A 23,946-nucleotide genomic window follows, 5' to 3' on the forward strand; every position below is an offset into this window, starting at 1 on the left:
TCCCAAAGTTCGGTTTTGCAGCGATGGCAAACATGTAGTGTTTGATAATGTTGGGATAATAAACCTGCAGCCTTTTATGGCAACAAAAGTACAAATGTCTCCAGCTGCCCTTTTTCCGAAAAGGGGTAGGTAAGGGTAGCGAATGGAAAGAGCAATGATATTGGTATAGCTATGGACAAGGGCCCAGGTTATAACCTTCCATTCTGCAACTTGCAGGACGAGGTTTATAACGGGGAAATCCAGCACTACAAGTCCCAGAAAGCACTGGACTCGTGTCTCCCGAATGCAATAGATAATGTTAGCGTGTATGGCATCCTGCGTACAGGGCTGTAAGTGATGTAATAAGAATAATAAGACCTAGAAAATGTGGGATACCCTGGAGAAAGGATTAAGACGTGCATGCCAACTGTTACCATCCTGTCCCATTCCATCTGAGAAATGATAGTCCAGTTCTGGTCTGAACTTGGCATTCTGGAACCTGTAGAAATGGATTCATAATGGGGAAGTGCGAGACTACAACTCCCAGAATGCAAAGTCAAAAACCAGGACTGCCATTGCATCTGCAGACTGGAACGGGGCATGTGTGTCACCTGGAGGAAGTCATGACACTGCTTGAAATTTTCCAATTTGATATCGCTCACATTTCTATTTTGTGGACCCCCCTCCAACCTCCAAAGTGGCTGATGTAATGACATGTTTTACCCCACGCGGCGATCTTTCTCGGGCCAGCATGGAGGCAAGCGTCCTATGTGCCGACGGAGGAGAGGCTCGTGAGCCCGCACTGGGAGTGACACTTGCTGTCCCTTGGCCAGTGTTGCCGTGCGCCCTCTGTGCCTCCACACAGAGCTCTCCAGTCCACCTTAAGCAGGTGCCCTCCCTCCCCCCCGCACGCCCTCTGGTAAAGGGAGGCGGGGTGGACGGGGCGCTCACCTGAGAGCTGCCGCACACGCTGGCCTACAAGCTGTGCCTGCCTCCCCACGGCCCCGGACTCCAGCAGAGACTTCCCAGGGCACCACCGTGAGATGTAGCACAACAGGATGAGGTAACAGCAGAGGAGAGGACTCATCTTCCAGCTAGCAGGTGGTGCCGCTGTGTGTCATGCCTTAGTGGGAAGTGGCTAGCGCAGTGGCCCAATGCGCCTGCTGCAGAGTGTTCCCTTTATACAGGATCGTACTACACCCGGAAACAACATAGACCTCCCAGGGGACCATCATGAGAGGTAGCACAACAGGGTGTGTTAACAGCAGAGGAGAGGACTCATCTTCCGGCTAGCTGGTGGCGCCACTGTGTGTCATTCAGAGCGCCATGCCTTAGTCAGTGAGAAGTGGCTAGCTCAGTGGCCCAATGCGCCTGCTGCAGAGTGTTTCCTTTATACAGGATCGTACTACCCCCGGAAACAACATAGACCTCCCAGGGGACCACCGTGAGATGTAGCACAACAGGATGAGGTAACAGCAGAGGAGAGGACTCATCTTCCAGCTAGCAGGTGGTGCCGCTGTGTGTCATGCCTTAGTGGGAAGTGGCTAGCGCAGTGGCCCAATGCGCCTGCTGCAGAGTGTTCCCTTTATACAGGATCGTACTACCCCCGGAAACAACATAGACTTCCCAGGGGACCATCGTGAGACGTAGCACAACAGGGTGTGTTAACAGCAGAGGAGAGGACTCATCTTCCGGCTAGCTGGTGGTGCCACTGTGTGTCATTCAGAGCGCCATGCCTTAGTCAGTGAGAAGTGGCTAGCTCAGTGGCCCAATGCGCCTGCTGCAGAGTGTTCCCTTTATACAGGATCGTACTACCCCCGGAAACAACATAGACCTCCCAGGGGACCATCGTGAGACGTAGCACAACAGGGTGAGGTAACAACAGAGGAGAGGACTCATCTTCCGGCTAGGTGGTGGTGCCACTGTGTGTCATTCAGAGCGTCATGCCTTAGTCAGTGAGAAGTGGTTAGCTCAGTGGGCTAATGCGCCTGCTGCAGAGTGTTCCATTTATACAGGATTCTACTAGACCCCAGAAGCCAACAGAGACCTCCCAGGGGACCATCGTGAGATGTCACACAGCAGGGTGAGGTAACAGCAGAGGAGAGGACTCATCTTCTGGCTCGCTGATGGTGCTGCTGTGTGTCATCCGGATCGCCATGCCTCAGTGGGAAGTGGCTAGCTTAGTGAGCCAAGGCGCCTGCTGCGGAGTGTTACTTTTATACATGTGCCTACTAGACCCCAGATCCCACCAGAGACCTCACTGGGACCATCGTGAGATGTCGCAAAACAGGGTGAGGTAACAGCAAAGGAGAAGACTCATATTCCGGCTAGCAGGGGGTGCCACTGTGGGTCATTCAGTGTTTCATGCCTTAGTCAGTGGGAAGTGGTTAGCTCAGTGGGCTAATGCGCCTGCTGCGCAGTGTTGCATTTATACAGGACTCTACTAGACCCCAGAACCCAACAGAGACCCCCCAGGGGACCAACGTGAGATGTCAACAGGATGAGGTAACAGCAAAGAGGAGGCGACTCATCTCCGGTCTGGGACGTGGTGCATGTCTGTGTCACATGGAGCTCCGTGCCTTAGTGCGAAGTGGTCAGCTGAGTGGGCCAATCACCTGCTGCGGGTTTACGTTTCAACTGGGTCTTGATCAATTTCAGAACCTAACCAGGTGATACATAATTAAAGTGCATTAATTAGTAATTATATTGCAAGGAAAAAAGTACAGTGATTTTCACCAGTCATAAATTATTAATATACACGTATAGAGTATAATGAAGGAATGGGCGATTCGTGTGCAGGAAGAACAGACGAATTCAGGGAATTCGTGATGCCCGGGCTGTCGCCTGTGCCGCGGCGGGATTGTGGGTTGTCCGGTTTGCTGGGGATGAGGAGGGAAGTTCGAGAATGGCCCGCAACACGGAAAACGGTGCACACCTGATACCACTCCTCCTGGGCGATCAGACAGAGGCTTCAGACTGCCCCCAACAACAGAAAGAGGAGGCGTATAATAAAAGAAATCACAAGGCTGCACTCTGGTCAATTGCCCACCAGGTGGCAGCAGACGGGATCTTTGCCATATGACCAGGACTTTCAAAACCACTGAGCCTGGGCAGGGCTTGAGTGGTGTAAGGTTTTATGAAGAAATGGCTCTCAAAATTCATTCACATCACTTGTATGACTTCCACACCAACCCGACGTCATGGTTTCAGCATATTTTAAAAAACAAATGTATTTGTGGTATGGTTTGTACACACAGATTTAAAAACTAAACAAAAATAGTTTCTCGGACAATAATTCAAAATGTAAATAAACATCTAAGCCCTGCAATAATGAAAAACATTTGGTCACCCACGATAACACGGTTCCATGAAGATCCACTTAATAATTGCACATACATTCATTAACAAATTCGGAGTGTTATGATAGGTTATTTATAATGTGCTTAATACTCAGAGGTTTCTAAGCGCGGTGCCGCGGATTGAACTTGTGCTGCTCCGTGTCGTCTTGCTTTAAAGGCGAGCCCGTTGCTGCTGAGCTATCCTCCCGAGACATGGCCTTTTAACGCAAGATGTTTCGCGGTCTGTAATTCATTTCTTCTGGGCGCCAGCATTGTCTATACAGACTATTACTCCGCTGTCGGGCCCTTTGAAAGTGCTGAGGGGGAAGAGAGGAGTACCAGGAAAAGAGGAAGTGGCGGGAAGGGGAATCAGCTTTGCAGCACTGCAAGGCATCTGGTCTCTGGAAGGCTCTTGTCATCGGGACACCACTTCCTCAACCCTGCGGACGGTTGCTTTTGAAAAATAAAATCTGCTATTTTAATCCAAATGAAACCAACACGATTAAATCTCCCAGAATGCACTGGTTTGCTAAATCTTGAAAACCTGTGTCCTGGTGACTTAAGAGTCACATGGCCACCCTGTGTGGTTTACTGGGACACTGAAAAAGAAACACTTGTGCAAGTAGGGAAAAGCATTTTACCTACTATGTGTGTTGCTACTACTCAAGATTTAGGCAAAAGTGCCAGGTGCTGAAACACACGGAGGGTGAATGGGTTGGGCCAGATTAGGGTTGGAAGACTCCAGATATAGGCATCATATACTCAGGTACTCATGCCAATTTCCAGAAATAGGCACCATACTCAGGTACTCATGCCTATTTCCATATATAGGCAATATATACTCAGGTCCTCATGCCAATTTCCAGAAATAGGCACCATACTCAGGTACTCATGCCTATTTCGAGATATAGGCATCATATACTCAGGTCCTCATGCCAATTTCCAGAAATAGGCACCATACTCAGGTACTCATGCCTATTTCCAGATATAGGCAATATATACTCAGGTCCCCATGCCAATTTCCAGAAATAGGCACCATACTCAGGTACGCATGCCTATTTCCAGAAATAGGCATGTTCCAGAAATAGGCACCATACTCAGGTACTCATGCCTATTTCGAGATATAGGCATCATATACTCAGGTCCTCATGCCAATTTCCAGAAATAGGCACCATACTCAGGTACTCATGCCTATTTCCAGATATAGGCAATATATACTCAGGTCCCCATGCCAATTTCCAGAAATAGGCACCATACTCAGGTACGCATGCCTATTTCCAGAAATAGGCATGTTCCGGAAATAGGCACCATACTCAGGTACTCATGCCTATTTCGAGATATAGGCATCATATACTCAGGTACTCATGCCTATTTCCAGATATAGGCAACATATACTCAGGTCCTCATGCCTACTTCCAGAAATAGGCATGTTCCAGAAATAGGCACCATACTCAGGTACTCATGCCTATTTCGAGATATAGGCATCATATACTCAGGTACTCATGCCTATTTCCAGATATAGGCAATATATACTCAGGTCCTCATGCCTATTTCCAGATATAGGCAGCATACTCAGGTACTCATGCCTATTTCCAGATATAGGCAATATATACTCAGGTCCTCATGCCAATTTCCAGAAATAGGCACCATACTCAGGTCCTCATGCAATTTCCAGAAATAGACACCATACTCAGGTACTCATGCCTATTTCCAGATATAGGCAACATATACTCAGGTCCTCTTGCCTACTTCCAGAAATAGGCATGTTCCAGAAATAGGCACCTACTCAGGTACTCATGCCTATTTCGAGATATAGGCATCATATACTCAGGTACTCATGCCTATTTCCAGATATAGGCATCATATACTCAGGTACTCATGCCTATTTCGAGATATAGGCATCATATACTCAGGTACTCATGCCTATTTCCAGATATAGGCAACATATACTCAGGTCCTCATGCCAATTTCCAGAAATAGGCACCATACTCAGGTACTCATGCCTATTTCCAGATATAGGCAATATATACTCAGGTCCTCATGCCAATTTCCAGAAATAGGCACCATACTCAGGTACTCATGCCTATTTCGAGATATAGGCATCATATACTCAGGTACTCATGCCTATTTCCAGATATAGGCAACATATACTCAGGTACTCATGCCTATTTCCAGTTATAGGCAACATATACTCAGGTCCTCATGCCTATTTCCAGATATAGGCAACATATACTCAGGTCCTCATGCCAATTTCCAGAAATAGGCACCATACTCAGGTACTCATGCCTATTTCCAGATATAGGCAATATATACTCAGGTCCTCATGCCAATTTCCAGAAATAGGCACCATACTCAGGTACTCATGCCTATTTCGAGATATAGGCATCATATACTCAGGTACTCATGCCTATTTCGAGATATAGGCATCATATACTCAGGTACTCATGCCAATTTCCAGAAATAGGCACCATACTCAGGTACTCATGCCTATTTCGAGATATAGGCATCATATACTCAGGTACTCATGCCAACTTCCAGAAATAGGCACCATACTCAGGTACTCATGCCTATTTCCAGATATAGGCAATATATACTCAGGTCCTCATGCAATTTCTAGAAATAGACACCATACTCAGGTACTCATGCCTATTTCGAGATATAGGCATCATATACTCAGGTACTCATGCCTATTTCCAGATATAGGCAACATATACTCAGGTCCTCATGCCAATTTCCATAAATAGGCACCATACTCAGTACTCATGCCTATTTCCAGATATAGGCAATATATACTCAGGTCCTCATGCCAATTTCCAGAAATAGGCACTATACTCAGGTACTCATGCCTATTTCGAGATATAGGCATCATATACTCAGGTACTCATGCCTATTTCCATATATAGGCAACATATACTCAGTTACTCATGCTTATTTCCAGAAATGGGCACTATACTCACGTACTCATGCCTATTTCAAGATATAGGCATCATATTCTCAGGTACTAATGCCTATTTCCAGATATAGGCAATATATATTCAGGTCCTCATGCCAATTTCCAGAAATAGGCACCATACTCAGGTACTCATGCCTATTTCGAGATATAGGCATCATATACTCAGGTACTCATGCCTATTTCCATATATAGGCAACATATACTCAGGTACTCATGCCTATTTCCAGAAATGGGCACTATACTCATGTACTCATGCCTATTTCGAGATATAGGCATCATATACTCAGGTACTCATGCCTATTTCGAGATATAGGCATCATATACTCAGGTACTCATGCCTATTTCCATATATAGGCAACATATACTCAGGTACTCATGCCTATTTCCAGAAATGGGCACTATACTCACATACTCATGCCTATTTCGAGACATAGGCATCATATCCTCAGGTACTCATGCCTATTTCCAGAAATAGGCACCATACTCAGGTACTCATGCCTATTTCCAGATATAGGCAATATATACTCAGGTCCTCATGCCAATTTCCAGAAATAGGCACCATACTCAGGTACTCATGCCTATTTCCAGATATAGGCAATATATACTCAGGTCCTCATGCCAATTTCCAGAAATAGGCACCATACTCAGGTACTCATGCCTATTTCGAGATATAGGCATCATATACTCAGGTACTCATGCCAATTTCCAGAAATAGGCACCATAATCAGGTACTCATGCCTATTTCGAGATATAGGCATCATATACTCAGGTACTCATGCCTATTTCCATATATAGGCAACATATACTCAGGTACTCATGCCTATTTCCAGAAATGGGCACTATACTCACGCCTATTTCGAGATATAGGCATCATATCCTCAGGTACTCATGCCTATTTCCAGAAATAGGCACCATACTCAGGTACTCATGCCTATTTCCAGATATAGGCAATATATACTCAGGTCCTCATGCCAATTTCCAGAAATAGGCACCATACCCAGGTACTCATGCCTATTTCGAGATATAGGCACCATATTCTCAGGTACTCATGCCTATTTCCAGATATTGGCAATATATACTCAGGTCCTCATGCCAATTTCCAGAAATAGGCACCATACTCAGGTACTCATGCCTATTTCGAGATATAGGCACCATATTCTCAGGTACTCATGCCTATTTCGAGATATAGGCATCATATTCTCAGGTACTCATGCCTATTTCCAGATAGATATTTCTGTGACTGCCATATCAGAAAGCGCTCATAGGGCATCCTTAGCTCAGGGCGTCCCACTCAAAGGGCGACCTTTTAAAGGCTTTGACTATTGCTGTTTACCACTGCTCGTGTCGGGTCATGCGCCGACTAGCCACCTATTCATCTACTTATCTGATCATTATATTCCTCTCTGTCTTCCTGCCCTGTCCTATTGCATCGAGGGTAGCCCATCGCACCTCCCCTGCTATCCTCTGCTCGCACACGCAATGAGTCTCACTTTTCCTGTCATTACTCCTGACACTCTCCCCCAATTTCACTTTGGTCTCCTGAATGCTCGTGCAGTTTGCAACACATCTCATTCTATTCTTGACTTATTTCATCCCTCTCATTTTCATGTTTTCTAACTGAAACCTAGATCACCCCCAACATCTCCTCCACTCCAGCCTACCTTTGTACTGCTTCCACTTTGTCCTTTCATACTCCCCGCCGACACAGGCATGGTGGGGGCAAAGGAATTCTCTATAATTCCTCCCGGACTCCTCTACCTCCTTCTTCTAGTCTCCCACGTTTGCCTTCGTTTGACTATCCCTTTTCCTCTTTCTCTAATCATTTCCCTGTCTCTCTTCTTGTTGTCTATTGTCCTGCTGGTCTATTGCTGATTTTCTTCAACATCTTGATCTTCTCTTATCCCACCTTCTACATCTTTTTTTCCTTGGGGATTTCAACCTCCCACCCTTTAATTCATTGTTCCCTTTGCTGCTTTCACTTGCCGACTCCTATCATTTGTATTTCTTTTCCTACCCCTCTTCTCATCAGTATGGGTTTTGCCTAGATTACATTTATTCCTCACTCCCTCCTCCCTCTCCTGACCTTGTCTCCCTTTGCCGGAGGTTGCGCAAAGCCAACGGCAATGGGTACATTCTTGTTCCGCCCTTGACCTTGTCACACTCTCAACTTTGCACTCCTCCTTTGACTCTGCTTTACTTACTGCAAAAAAAGAGTATTTTTTGGAACTCACACTTTCTCCATCTCACCTCATGTCACCTGTACCTCGTCGCCTCCATCAGCTTCTTCACAATATTCTGCCTCCTAAAGCGCCTGATCCATCTGCTTTTTCAGCTCTCTTTTCCTCTGCCTTTGCAAACTACATGACATCTAAAGTAGCAAATCTCTGCTCAGCTTTCATTTCTTCTATCACCCCTCCCTCCTCTCCCTGTCCTCTTGTACCTCTACATTCTTTTTCTTCATTCTCTCCCCTTGCTGACTCTCACACCTCTGCCATTTTAGCTCGTACTTACCCTACTTCTTCTCTTTGTGATCCTCTTTCCTCTTCTCTTATCCCTCAAGTATATCCTCATTTTGTTCCTTATCTCACCTCTCTTATTAACTCCTCCTTTGCAATTTCATGCTTTCCTGCCACTTTTAAGTATGCACTTATTCTTTCCATTCTGAAAAAAAAACACTCTTGGCTCATCTATTCCTGCCAACTTCCGTCCTATCTCTCTTCAGCCCATTCTTTCTAAAATTCTTGAGCAGGCTGCCTATGCTTAGGTAACCCGCTATCTGAATCTTCACTCCCTCCACCCTCTTCAGTCTGGCTTTCACGCTTCTCACTCTAGAGACACTTTTACATGTCCCAAATGCTCTCCTCTGTTCTTATTCTTCTGGACTTGTCTATGGCGTTTTACATTGTTGATCACTCTTTCCTTATTTCCTCTCTTTCTACCTTGGGTATCTCAGGGCCTGCTCTTGAATGGTTCTGTTCTTATGTTTCCCTACGGTCCTATTCCGTAACTTGGGCCTGGGACTCTTCTTCTTCACTCCCTCTTTTAAATGGTGTCCCTCAAGGCTCAGTACTTGGTCCCCTTCTCTTCTCTCTTTATACTGCTCCTCTTTCTACTCTTATCTCCTCTTTCTATCTTTCTTTACATCTGTTCGCCGGAGACACCAAGATCTTTTTCTCTTTTTATTCCTTTGATTCTGCTCTCCACTCTACTGTTTCAAACTGTCTTTCTGCTGTTCAAAACTGGATGTCCTCTCACTTTCTACATATCAACCCTTCTAAAACGAAGGTAGTGGTCTTTCCTGCCTCTACTAGTTGTCCCAGTTTTCCCCCTCTGTCTCTCTCTTTTCCTCCTTCTCCTCTTTTTTCTCACTATCTGCGCGTAACCTAGATGTTTATCTTTGATCATTCTCTCTCATTTTCACTTCACATTTTCTCTATTGCCCGCTCTTGTCGTTACACACTTTTCAACATCTGTCGTGCTAGCCCGTCTCTCTTCTCATGGCACAAAACTTCTTTTTAGTTTGGGCTATTAAGTGACGCTGAAAGCGCTACCTTTAAAGCCAAAACTATTTTCAGTAACATAACAGCTTCAAATATGGCCTATGAATGAGGGTCTGTCATGCTTTTCCAATGGAGATGATATTTGAGGAGGAATATACAGTTGTAATCCCACCCATTCCCTTCCCCTAGTCAATGTAATACCTATGGCTAATCCCACCCATTCCTGCCCATCAAAGAACTCTTTGATTTTGTGTGAGCTCTTCCATGGAGGCAGCCATCTTGGATGACTCTCTCTAAGTAAGCTTTTCTGGAAACAAGCCGGCCATCTTTGAATGGTAAATATAGCATGCATCTTCCCAATAAAATGATACATTGTTTGAAATAGCTAAAGAAATTTGCATTTTGGGAGCTTGTATTTCCTCAGTGGATGACAACACCCTATTTATTTATTTTTAAAGAAATTAAAATACATTTAAACAACAAAGTGATCACATTTCTCATCCTAATGAGAAATGTTATAAGATTTTTGTTTAAATGTATTTTAATTTCTTTAAAAAAATAAAATAAGGTGTTGGTATCCACCAAGGAAAAAAAGATGCATTCTATAGAACATGTTTCATATATGTCTCTTTTACTGTAAAACTGAAACCTTTCTCTAAGTACATATTAGTGTAAACCTAACCCCCCCTTACGTTGATTTAACGGTTGGGTGAATCATGTATTGTCACTGTATTTTCTGGAATTTCCTGGGACGCTGCCAGCACTCGTTCTCCTTTCTGGGTGTTTGTAGAGATGTCGCGAGAGCGCCCGCTCTCGCGAGATCTCGAGCGTAACGAAGCCCCGCCCCCGCGCGCTACGCGCGCATTACGGGACGAGCGGAGGACGCAAGAGGAGCGTCTCCCCGGGCTCCTCCGAGCACGGGAGATCAAGAGGACTTGTGAACCACCGGACACTGCACTCGCAGCCCCATATGTTGTTGGCCACGTTGGCCTTTTGTTAGAGCACCACTGCTAGGGTTATTTGTAAGAACCACCCATGTTTATGCAATAAAGCCTGTTTGGACAACCCGCAGCTTCCTGCCTCCTGAGATTCATTATACTACATAAATTGGCGACGAGGACCTCCTGGAACCGCGCAGAAGCATGCAGGGAGCAACACCGCCACCACCCTTTTTACAGACGCCAGGTAGGCCTGCCATTCCCTGGCCACAATGGCAGCCCCTGTTTACAACGTATGTGGAGGCAATGGGGGGAGCAGGATTCACGGCGGCAAGACGCAGAGCCATGCTATTAAACGCCCTTGGGGTAGAAGGACAAAGAATATTCGAGGGCCTGGCGCTGATAGAGGTAGAAGACGACGATGATGATGTGTTCAAGGAGGCTGTCAGAAGAATAGAAAAGAGGTTCGCCAGTAAGGAAAACACAGTGCTCCACAGGATTCGGTTTTATACGCGGAAACAAGAACCGTCTGAACCCGTCGACGATTATATCACGAAATTGAGAGAACTGGCAGCTTTATGCAACTTCGGCACGAATGCAGAAAATCAGATATGCGACATGCTAATAGTCCACACCAACAGCCGGAAAGTTCAAGACAAATACATCATGGAAAAAGAAGTACAGTTAGAGAAAGCAGTGGAAATAGCCAGAGCGGTGGAAGAAACAGCAGGAAGAAGAAAAGAGTTTGCAGGTACCCAAAGTTCCCCTGAGGTACAAGCAGTAGGTTTCCGTCCTAGAAAGGAAAAGTTCATTCCAGATTCAAGAGAAGGGAGAACCAACAAGAAAGAACCCCTCAAGTGCCATAGGTGCACCAGCACAAAGCACCTAGCGTTCGACAGAGAGTGCCCAGCCAGAGACAAAGAATGCACAGTATGCAAGCGCATAGGACATTTCTCAATAGTGTGCAGATGGCGAAATAAGAAAGTCACAAGTCTGACCTCAGAACGCATGGCAGAAAGGGATTCCTCGTCGGAGGAAGAAGGAAGGCCCACCGTAATCATGGTGAACAGTACTAGAGCCAGGAGAGAGAAGCCACACTGCATGATCAAGATCGACGGCAGAGAGACAAGGGTCATGGCAGACTCCGGCTCGGACCTTACCATCCTACCCCTACAAACATACAAAGATATGCTCGGGAAAGAAAAAGTAAAAGTACTCACCACGAAACACAAGCCGACGGTTTTCGGTGGAGCATCAGTTGAACTACTAGGCTACATCAACGCCAAAGTCGAATTTAAAGGGAGGGAAACTTACACCAGAATATACTTCAGCCACGAAGGGCCTCCAGTGCTAGGGTGGGATGACCAAGACAAATTGAAGATCAGACTCGACCCCAGCACAGAAGAGCAAGTCCTATCCATAGGCGTGAGGAGTGAAACCGTAGTCAAGAGCGATTACCCAGCACTGTTCTCGGAGGAGCCGGGCCACATCAAAGGTTTTCTACACAAAATTGTCCTCAAAAGAAATGCCATCCCTGTAAAACACCGAGTGAGGCCAGTACCAGCCACAGCGAGAGACACCCTCAAACAACAATTGGACAAAATGAAGAATGAAGGGGTGATAGAAGAGATTGAAGCGTCCGAATGGCTGAGCCCAGTCGTTCTCATAAAGAAACCACAATCGCAAGAATTAAGAGTATGTATAGACTTGCGCAGCTTAAACTTGGAAGTCGTCACAGACAGTTATCCACTTCCAAGCATAAATGAACTCATACTTTTGATGAAAGAAGCCAATATCTTCTCAAAACTAGATATGCGTAACGCATATCACCAAATCCAGCTCCATGAAGAATCAAAATCTCTCACGGCATTCATCACCCCGTTCGGCACATTTCAATTTACCAAAATGCCCTTCGGATTATCATCAGCTGCCTCAGCGTTTCAGCGCATGATGGATGCCCTCTTTCGAAAAGTCAAAAATGTGGTCTACTTCCAAGATGACATATTGGTGTATGCAGGTGATAAACCGACACACGATGCCACTCTCAAACTAGTGCTCAACAAGTTACAAGAAGCGGGAGTCCGCCTACGATACGAGAAATGTTCTTTTGGAGTAAAAGAAGTCGAGTACCTGGGATACAAAATTTCAGAAAAGGGCATCAGCCCCAAACAGAACCTTATGCAAGCCATCATCAAAGCACCCAATCCCACCAACAAGGAAGAGGTGAGATCATTCTTAGGCTTAGCAGAATATTACGCAAAATTCATACCCAAATTTTCTGAGACCACGTCACCTCTACGGGATCTTCTCAAGAAAGGGTCCGAATTCCTGTGGCAGGAACCCCAAAAGGCGGCAATAGACACCATAAAACAGCACATTATGGAAGCCCCGTGCCTTCAACCGTTCAATCCCAAGTGGGAAACAGTCATCACCACTGATGCCAGTGCGTATGGACTGGGAGCAGTACTTACGCAGAGGAGGGGTGACACCGAGCATGTGGTGGCCTTTGCATCAAAGGCGCTATCTGAAGCAGAGCAGAACTACTCCACCATCGAAAAAGAGATGCTAGCATGTGCATGGGCAGTGGAGCACTTCAGGACTTATGTGTGGGGCACCAAGTTCAAGCTGGTGACAGATCACAAACCACTCATCCACATGCTCAGTCCCGGAGGCACCAAAGCTTCCACTCCCAGACTAGCTCGTATTGCCGCGAAATTACAAGAATATACATTCGAAATCCACCACATATCTGGCTGGAAAAACTCGCAGGCTGACTGCATGTCGAGATTACCGGAAAACAAAGAAAAGGCTGCCCCGTTTCTACAAGGGGAGTGCATTGTTGCTTCCATCTCGGACATAAGAATGCCAGAATATCTGGAACTCAGTGAAAAGCACTGGCAAGAAGAAGAAGGGAAAGACCCAACCATGTCCGCCATTCGTAAATGGATCAAAGAAGGCTGGCCAGATGAAAGGGTGCTACCCGAGGGCATGAGGCCATATTGGAAAGTACAAGAAGAGTTGTCCGAAACACAAGGGATAATCATGAAGTCGGATCAAATCGTCCCCCCCACAGGAATGAGACGCACAATTCTATGCAGGGCTCATGCGGGGCATTTGGGAAACACGATGACTCGCCGCAGAGTCAGGGAAGCATATTGGTGGCCATCCATGGACCAGGAGATTCGCTCCATGATAGAGCGATGCCACGAGTGTTTAAACAGCGACAAAAGATTGAAGATTCGCCAAGCACCTCTCATACCCACCGAGATACCGGAAACAGTATGGTCCAAAGTGGGCATAGACTTTATCGGACCCCTGGAAGCGATGTCAGCAGAACACAAATACGGAATTGTACTAGTCGACTACCTATCCAAGTGGGTGGAAGCAGAGTTTGTTCCAAACATAACTACAGAAACGGTTATAGAGGTGCTTACCGAAATTTTTCAAAGGGAAGGGCTCCCCAATGAAGTAGTCACGGACAATGGGGTGCAACTAGTTTCTAGAGACATGGAGGAGTTTCTCAAAAAGAACCACATCAAGCAAAAAAAGGCGGCCCTGTATCACCCTCAAGCAAATGGACTCGTGGAAAGGGCGAACAGGTTCATTAAAGGGGCCATCCAACTTGCAATGGCCTCGGGCATGGACCCCCTCAAGACTACAAAGGAAGCCATAGCAGCACATAGACTCACTCCGAATGGCATTACCCATGTATCCCCATTCAAAATGTTGAGAGGGAGGAGTGCGGCATCAACACTTATCCCGCCTTGGCTGTCTAAAATAAGAATAGATGAAGAGGTAGATATGGCAGACGTAGTATGGCGCATTACAAGAAACAAGTCACGCATGAAATTGTGGAGTGACAGAAGAAGGAGAACGAAGCAAGCGCCCAGCATCGAAAGAGGGGACTGGGTCAAAATCAAACTACCAAGAAAAGATCAAGACACAGGTTCCCGGTATAGTCAACCCATACAAGTTACTCATAAAGGGACAAATCACGTCCGCACAGAAGACGGGCGCGCGTGGAACTTCGAAAGAGTAGCTTTGTATCAACGCAGACAAGAAAGACTTAAGACTCCAGAAACCCCACGCACTGAAGCAGAAACGGAGGATGTGGGGAATGAAGAACCAGAACCAGGGAGAAGCGATGGAGAGAGAGAAGAATCAGAGAATCAACCGGAAGAACCCTATGTAAGCCCCGAACCGGTTCCGCAGGGACCTTGCCCGGGAACCAGTGAGAGGCCCAGAAGGGAGCATAAAAGACCGGTAAGATTCAATGACTTTGTGTTACAGTGACCCCTCTCCCATTGTGATAAAGGGAGGTGTGTAGAGATGTCGCGAGAGCGCCCGCTCTCGCGAGATCTCGAGCGTAACGAAGCCCCGCCCCCGCGCGCTACGCGCGCATTACGGGACGAGCGGAGGACGCAAGAGGAGCGTCTCCCCGGGCTCCTCCGAGCACGGGAGATCAAGAGGACTTGTGAACCACCGGACACTGCACTCGCAGCCCCATATGTTGTTGGCCACGTTGGCCTTTTGTTAGAGCACCACTGCTAGGGTTATTTGTAAGAACCACCCATGTTTATGCAATAAAGCCTGTTTGGACAACCCGCAGCTTCCTGCCTCCTGAGATTCATTATACTACAGTGTTACTTCTGTCTCCTTGCATGCGGCTGATTTTCACGCTGCATGTAGTTCACACTCAGTGGTGGTTTCACACCTGGATGAGTGAGTGTGCACTGAGCGAGCACTTACAGGAACTTGGAAACCGTGCGCTCGTGCATAAGAGAAATTGGTAGAGGTCGAGGAGGCTGAGTATTTTGTAGCATCTTTACTCTTGCTTGTAAATTACTGTGCTGGAGATGTGACCGAATGACAGCCTATTTAGGTGATTGCTAACAGTGAAATGATCATGTCCCACTTAGCTGCCGCATCTCATTACTGAAATGAATAGCAAACCCTTTTGTTTACATCCATCTGATCCACATGAGCCGCTTTCATATAAGCCTGGAAGTGTTTTAGTGTGGCGGAGCCATGCAGGCTGTGGCAGATGACAATAATGGCAGTGCCAAATGATGAGGGCAAATAAGATGTAGGGTGGAAACACTTTGGCCACAAGCTTTACTATATCCTGAGCTATAGTGGAAAGAAAACCAACCAACAAAACATGATGATAATATCACACAAATATTTTTGGGAACAAGAGATCAGGTGAGCGGGGGTCCTACTTCCACTTAGGGCCAACTCGAGGCTGGTCCCTGCCGCCCTTCATAATAAAGCTTGTGACGTTTGGTGGACCCAGCGTGTGAGCTGTGTCTGGTGTATTTGGTGGACCCAGCGTGTGAGCTGTGTCTGGTGTCTCTTCTTTAACTTTGCAGTTGACTTTCCTTTGCATTCTTTTTGTCTTTTCCAGGCAAGGTGGAGAGGTATATGCCTTTCATCAGCTGTTGTGCGCTTTTCCCCGCTTTGAGGCATGTGCATACCTTCTTATCGCTCTGGTGACCCACTTGTGATGTAGCCCCCTGAGGGGCATTAGTAATATTTTATCCTCAGAGGTGGATTCTGGAGTATTGGCTTGCATTCCACTTGTCTTCAGTTTTGGGGCATTGTCCTTCCCTTGTTCCCTTTGTGGTGTGGCGTGTGAGCCTGTTCCACTGTGTTTAGGCATCCTTTTAGCTCACTCTGATCCACTTGTGATATGACCCCTGGTGAGGCGCTATTACTTTTCATCCTCAGTGAAGGGTTCTTGAGCTTCCATTATTGCATCCAACATAATAATTTTTGTTGGGCATTGCCCTTCCCATGTCCTTTCAGGGAGGCATTCTGCCTTTATCCCACTGCCAAGTGCCCTTCCTTTGCTTTTAAGGCATATGTCGGCATTCTGTTTGCTCTATCATCCACTTGTGATATGCCCCCTTGTGAGGTGTTCTTAATTTTTAATCCTCAGAGGTGGATTCTTGAGCTTTGGATTTTGTCAACTGAATTCCGGTTTTTGGGATTGCCCTTCTCGTGCAGCCTGGAGAGGCATTTTTTCTTCTCCCGCTGTTGTGCCCCTTTTTTCTTTGTTTTGAGGCATATATCGGCATTCCGTTTGTTCTTTTGTGAAACTTACATTCAAGTTTGGCGACCGGCCCTAGCACTTTGGTTATTTACTTGACTTTCCGCTTTGTAAGGCGTCAGCCTTATTGGATCTTTATGCTTTTCCTCCTCACTGGTAGATAACTGGACTTCTGCTTTCATCAATACTTACTTCAAGTGTGGCAACCTGCCTCTGTGTTTTGGTTTTATATATTTAAAATCATTGCAGCATTTCCTTGGCTTCAGTTTTCCTCAACTTTACCTAAAGTTTGCTCACCTGCCCCTGTAGGTTGGTAATTTAATTAATTCCCGTGAGGCATTTACTGAACTTCAGCATTCATCAAACTTTACCTCAAGTTTGGCAACCTGCCCAAGTGGTTTGTTTAATCGATTGATTCCCTTGATGCACATGATGACTTCTTTCTTTGTGTGTTCCTGTGAACCTATATCTCTTAACTTGGTCCCTGCCTAATCTTAAAATTTCATCGGCTATGCAAAGCGTTTGCCTTTTATGTTTATTTCGTGTTTTCACCTCCTTGTAGGTGGACTGCTGGGCTTCAGCTTTCTTTAAACTCACCTCAAGTTAGGCAACCTGCTCCTGTGGTTTTGGTTATTTAATGATATCCTGTGAGGCCTATTGTACTTACTTTCTTTGACGTTGCCAACAGCGGCGTTAGTGCTAGTTGATACCTACCACTTACCTTGGAACAGTACGGCCTGTGATAACTTTGAGCATTCTTGTGCACTAATACCTTTTAATTGTTGCCAGCCCTTAACCCATTGGTTTTAAGCTTTTCATTGATGCCTGTCCTGTTGTCCACTATTCACAAGTTGGTAGTGTCTACTAGTGGGTGGGTGGGAGGGAGGGATTTTTTAATTACTGTCGCCTATCTCTCTCAGAGCGGCGATGATGTCACTGCTCCTGTACCTGCTGCTGGCTGGGGAAACGAAGACAGGGGGCTGCCTGGCCACCTCCAGATATAGGCCAGAATTGGCCTGAGGGCAGGCAGCCCCCCATGGAAGCATCAAAAGGCCCTTGATCTCCCATCCACGCGGATGGGAGCAGGGCCTTTGATGTAGGTGTCAGGGGCTGCTTGTAGTCACCGGCCCCTGTCACCTCCTCGCAGTTTTCGGGCACACTGGAGTCTGGTTCCCTATTGTGCTGTGGGCCGGTGGCCCACCCCAACACAGGCATGCTAAGTGGGCTAGCACCTTAAAGGTCTGCCTATGTCCGGGCCCACTACAGAGCCCACCTCCCATCTTATGCCCCTGGGCCTGCAACCTCCGGGGAGAGCCCATGTCTATAAGAACCTGTTATTTCCAGTTCAGAAGGTGGTGTTATGTGTGATAGAAAACTGGCAGGTCCGGCTGCACTGCACCGGCATTTCCTGCACCAGAATGAGGTTTCAATGATTTAATTCAGCTGAGTCCGCCCTCTGTCTAAGGTTATTCATTTATCACAACAATCTTCATAATGTCTGCACTACAATAAGCACCCTTCAAATATCCTTACAGTCACGGTATTCTTTCTGTTATTTTCGTCTGCTAATCTTCCTCATTGTTCCAACCATTTCTATATTTCTAGTCTTGCTTCTATCTCTTAGTCTCGCTCACCCTAACTCATTTTTAGTTTGTTCTGTTGGGCGACACTTGCGACACCTATAAGCCGAAACTATTGCATTAGAGTACACATAGGGAGAAATGGCATTTGAGGAGGGCCACAGAGCTTGAAGTTGTTGTTTGGTTATTTGCTCACCCATTGCCTGCCCATGGCCATGGTAATCCCTATTGCCATTCCCACCCAGTTCCTGCCCGCCCAAACCACCTCCTCATGGGTACTCTTCGAGCTCGCTTTAATCAAGCCTTACCATCAATCTTTAAACTCAAAGTGTCTGCCAGTGTGTTTTCAAAGCTGCCTTCTTCTGAGAGGCTGTGACTTAATTGGAGTTGTAACCCCAAACTGGTGAAATGAAAATGTCTTAACCAGGTCTGCCTTCAGCCGCTCGATTTCTAAGCACTCTGCATGTCCTTCACAGAAGCACTGTTTAAGCAGGCCTTGGCAACGCCAAGAGTTTGGGATTGTGTATAACTGTTAGGTATTTGCCAGGCGCTGCTATTAGATTCCCAGGTACTCACACCATTTTGCACCTGCTACCATCAATAGACAGTTAACGCCAAAACAGCAGTACCTGGCTAGTGCCTTTTCCATGCCTACAGAAAAGGCAAAACTGTTAGCATTGCCAATGCTTGTTTCTCTTGTCCTTTCCCATATTGATTACTGCTCATCTCTTTTGCTTGGTCTTCCTGCCTCCCATCTTCTTTCTCTTCGTTCAGTTTATAATTCCTCGATTTGTCTCCTCTTTTCTTTACCTCTTCGGTCTTCTAGTACACCCTCCCTACTTTCTATTTCATCGTTCGCTTTTGAATCTCTTCTTCTTTACAACTTTCTCTCAGTTGTTTTCAAATGTACGTATGGTCTGTCCCCACCCCCTTATCTCTCTTCTTCACTCTCGTTTTACGTACCAACTCGCCCTCTACGATCACAGAACGTATTTCTTTTTACTGTTCCCAAACCTCCCGTGCTTCTTCTCGTTTCCGTTCTTTTGATCTCCTGGCTCCCAAACATTGGAACTCCCTTCCCCTCTAACTTCGCTCTGCTTCATTTATCTGTATCTTTCAATCAAACCTCAAAACTCACCTCTTGTCTTCTCTTGTCTCTTAATTCTCTGCTTCCCCCCTTTTTTTACCTGTGTTTACATTTTATCATGATTGCATTGCTTTCTGATATATTCTGTTCTGTGCCTTTGGTGAAAGGTGCTCTATAAATCCAATAAAATGAAATGAATTGAAAATGAAATATAAGCATCATATTTACTCAGGTACTCATGCCTATTTCCAGATATAGACACCATATACTCAGGTACTCATGCCAACTTCCAGATATAGGTATCATATACTCATGCCAATTTCCAGATGTGGGCATCATATACTCAGGTACGCCTGCCAATCACCAGATCTAAGGCATCATGTACTTGGGTACTCTCGTCATATGACATATTATTCCCTTATATATTCATGTGCTCACACCATTTGACAGGTATGTATTGTTATAATTTGCCTTAGTACTCACATCATATTACAGCATGGCTGGATCACCTCATAACCTTCCCACTCCTCTGCACTCTACCCCTATAGTGCTTGCTAGGAGTTTCAAGGCGCTCTTAGGTGCCAGCCGTGTAACCTAATGACTTTTAATTTCCCCATGTGCTCACCTGCTAACTCCTTCACATTCTTTCACTCCCCTCCCATTCTTTCATGGAGCACGTGGAATAGCATCTGGGTGGTATGTTAAGCACTTTATCTGCAGCCCAACATTCCTCTGTACAACACCATTGAGCTCCAGCCCCCTAAACCCCTACATCCTAGCTCAGCTACATCCTAGCTCAGCTACATCCTAGCTCAGCTACATCCTAGCTCAGTTACATCCTAGCTCAGTTACATCCTAGCTCAGTTACATCCTAGCTCAGCTACATCCTAGCTCAGCTACATCCTAGCTCAGCTACATCCTAGCTCAGCTACATCCTAGCTCAGTTACATCCTAGCTCAGCTACATCCTAGCTCAGCTACATCCTAGCTCAGCTACATCCTAGCTCAGTTACATCCTAGCTCAGCTACATCCTAGCTCAGCTACATTCTAGCTCAGTTACATCCTAGCTCAGCTACATCCTAGCTCAGTTACATCCTAGCTCAGTTGTATGGAACCTGCTGACCTTCACTGGTCGTGAGAAGGACAAAAAGCAGATGATGAAGTCGTGTTCTCCGTAATTATTTCCCTTTTGTGCTCAGCATTGCCACTCTTAGGCAAATTCTTAGGCAACGGGCACAGCAATGGGGCATTGCCAACTGAAAGACCCCCATTACCACTCCAATTACCCAGCAAATCCATGGCTTCTTCCAATCTGACCAATCATCAGCCGGCAGGCGTAGCCGGCCTATTGCATGAAGGCCTGCACAAAGGCGAACTTCCTGTCCCTCCCAGCCGTCAACCAGGACCCCTGTCCGCGTGTCCTGAGACTCCCTTCGCTCTCCCAGAAATTCAAAGATAAGGTACTTCCATATATTAACAGTTTGTTAAATGCATTAGCAATGTGCTCGCCGAATCTCCGTTGCCCTCGATAAACCTTAATCATACTCCGTCTTGCTTGTCGGCCATTGGCACACACCTGCGCTTGATATACAATGCTCAGCTACCATGCCCAACTCTGTATGTCGCTCACTTATATCGCGATTTACGCCGCTTAAGGAATATTGAATCTAGGCATTCTAGAGACTGCTACATAGACATATCTGTGAGCACAGCCTACTTAGCCGTCTGATTTTTACTGTTTCATGGACACTCGAATTTAGATGTACTTACAGACAGTGAATGTTGCATAATTGTGATTTCTGCCATTTTAAGGTAAATCGAATCTAGGCATTCTAGAGATGGCTACATAGACGCATCTGTGATCCATACTGTCTCATGGACACGCGAATGTAGGTGCACATATATAGCCTGTTAATGTTACAACTGTGATCTCTACTGCATTTAGAAATTCGAATCTAGATGGGCACACAGCTCAAGATTAGACAATAGCCTAGACCATAGCTCTAGTCTAGACTTTGCTGCATAAGTACTACTCCTAAATAGCCCTGAGTCAAGTAACTGTTATGTTTGAATCGCCTATGTACCCGTAAATTGTAACTTTATTTACGTAACACTAATAGCTGTAACGCTCACCTGGTATCCACAGGGACGTCACTCAGCCTGTTCTGACCTCTTACGACCTCGAACCCTTCCCTGGAGTCAACTCGACTGGAGACTGGGCCTGATACACAGGATTGGTAGAGTTTAACTCCCTATTGTCTCTGTGTGCTTGAACCCCTTCTTCCCCGGGGTCCAACCCTTCCCTTTGATCCACAGCTCACCTTATTTTTTTGGAAAGTGTGGTCTCCGTCCTGCTTTCAGCGCAGGGGCGCGTTGATTGATGCGGGCTCGTTGCTGCCTAGTTACTTCACTGGCAAGAGTCCAACAGGTAAGTATAATGAGTCTTTTGAACAGTTCTCTAACTTCGTTCCATTCCTTCCTTAGATGATGGCCGGCATCCGGGGATGGTGACGTGCTGCTGAGATGAGTAGCGCTGAAGGTGAGTGAGAGCACGATGCACAATGCGACCCTTTCGTATTTGTATTGAACTGAGTTCTTTTTCTGTGTCTTTTAGGTGCCGCAACGTTTTCAACATGGATGCCGGTTATGAAGAAGAAATGCAGTGAGTAAGAGCGGTATGCGGCACCTCTAGATGTTTCCATGCTAACCTGGAGTGTCTTTTCCCTCTTGCAGATGGATGAGAGTTCCGGAGACAGAGTTCCCCCAGAGCGGCTAGGATTCAGGCAAGCGTTTGAAGCTCGTACAGTCTTTAAAAATAAGCGAAGATTTGCTGAATGCTTACATATTTTCTGTTCTTTTCCCTTTTCCTTAGGAAGTGGCGTGCCGGGATGGGAATGACACCGCCGAAGATGCCTGCAGAACGGAAGGAGCGATGAATGATGGGCAGAAGCGCCGCAAGGTAAGGCTGTTCCTAACGGTGTTCTTGTTCTTGCAGGAGCTGAGCGCAGAAGAAAAATGCAAGCCTACTGGAGACCGATCCGAACATGGTGAGTGTCACGCTGCAGGTGCAGAAAACACAAAGCATGTTTCTCAGCCTGGGCGTGGCTTAAATAGTCTCTGGGTATCCCAGGTGTCTCTGGGCTGAACCACACCCAAAAGACTAGACTGCACATGCAGTTCCGGGAACCAAAATATGTGGGGGCATCCATCTTGTCCCCATCAATGCACTACAACTCCTATCCCCAATGTTATCCTATGGGAGTGAGTGAGTCTGGTGCCACAAGCGCCAAGTCTGACTCCAAGTGGGTCTTTGGAGGGATGGAGAGGCCCTTGAGGGCCATGTAGGCGATTGTGGCCTGGCTCCAGCCAGACATCTTGGAGGGCTGGGGACATGAGGGGCAGGAATCATGACAATAGCCTAGTCAGTCCAACCACCCAGACCGAGCGTACCTCACACCTTATACAATGTATCCAACACTGTCCAACCTAGCATACCTGGGCACTTTACTCACATTAGTGTTATTGCACATTATGTCATCCCCATTGGGTGTTACGATAGATACCTTTAATAACCACTTATCGCCTCCAATACTAGCTAGCCATCAGCATAAGATACAACAGCCACCTACACAATGCAATATAGCCTTGAGAAATGCTAGACTACGCACACGACTACCTAGAATCTTTGATCCTCTTATCAAATATGAAACTAACACCTGCCAAACAAAAATGGTCTGTGAACCTACTCCCAAATCTAACTCTTACAACTATGAAAGGCATAATAACCCTCAACTAAATAGAGACAAAACTACTAGGCTTATAAGCCAATAAGCATCACCTCACTCCCTCCAACCGAATCTATACCTAAACTCAAAGGCGCTTTAATAAATGCCAGATCCTTAGTCGCCCATGCTATGGAAATATCTGAAGTTATCTCCACTGAAGGCTATGACTTCCTAGCCATCACTGAAACATGGCTCCACGAGGCAGCAGGCCCAGCACTGTCCCTAGCCGTTCCGAACAATTATACTATCCTTAGAATGGATAGATGCGAAGCTCGAGGTGGCGGACTAGCCATCATTGCCGAAACTAAGCTTGGCATGAGACTCTCTCCTTCACCAGTCACCGAATCTTGCGAAATAATGTCTACTAAAATACCTACAGCCAATTCTCAAACACTCAATATCCACTTGATATACAGACCTCCTGGTCCCATGAAGACATTCATAGAAGACCTATCTACCATCCTCTCAGAAAACTTAAAACACTACCCAAACAATACTACTTGGCGACCTCAATATAGGCTTTAATGACATTAATGACCCACAAGCTACGTCAGCATCTAACATCCTGACAGAACCAGGCTTCTCCCAAAGAGTGAATGAGCCTACTCACATTAAAGGGAGAATCCTAGATTGGGTTGCTGACCACAACTGCAACATCTTCACCCTAACTATCTCACCTCAAATATGGACAGATCATCATCCGATATCATTCACACTAGATACAAAAACTCCTA

General features: G+C 46.1%; 1 long non-coding RNA gene across 2 annotated transcripts in view; it reads left to right on the forward strand.

Moving 5' to 3' along the window:
* Window positions 1–924: 924 nt before the first annotated feature.
* The window catches only part of LOC138579508 (uncharacterized), a 48,272-nt gene continuing 25,250 nt past the window's right edge, over window positions 925–23,946 (forward strand). The window contains exon 1 of one of the 2 annotated variants that reach the window (XR_011304027.1): window positions 925–1,042. This is a non-coding gene — a long non-coding RNA (uncharacterized lncRNA). Of the gene's footprint in view, window positions 1,043–1,417; window positions 1,449–23,946 lie in introns of those variants that run through there. The other variant, XR_011304029.1, reaches the window with a different exon arrangement.

Source organism: Ambystoma mexicanum, chromosome 3p (genome assembly GCF_040938575.1).
Source record: "Ambystoma mexicanum isolate Mex_15411 chromosome 3p, UKY_AmexF1_1, whole genome shotgun sequence".
In the NCBI taxonomy this organism is placed as follows: domain Eukaryota; kingdom Metazoa; phylum Chordata; class Amphibia; order Caudata; family Ambystomatidae; genus Ambystoma; species Ambystoma mexicanum.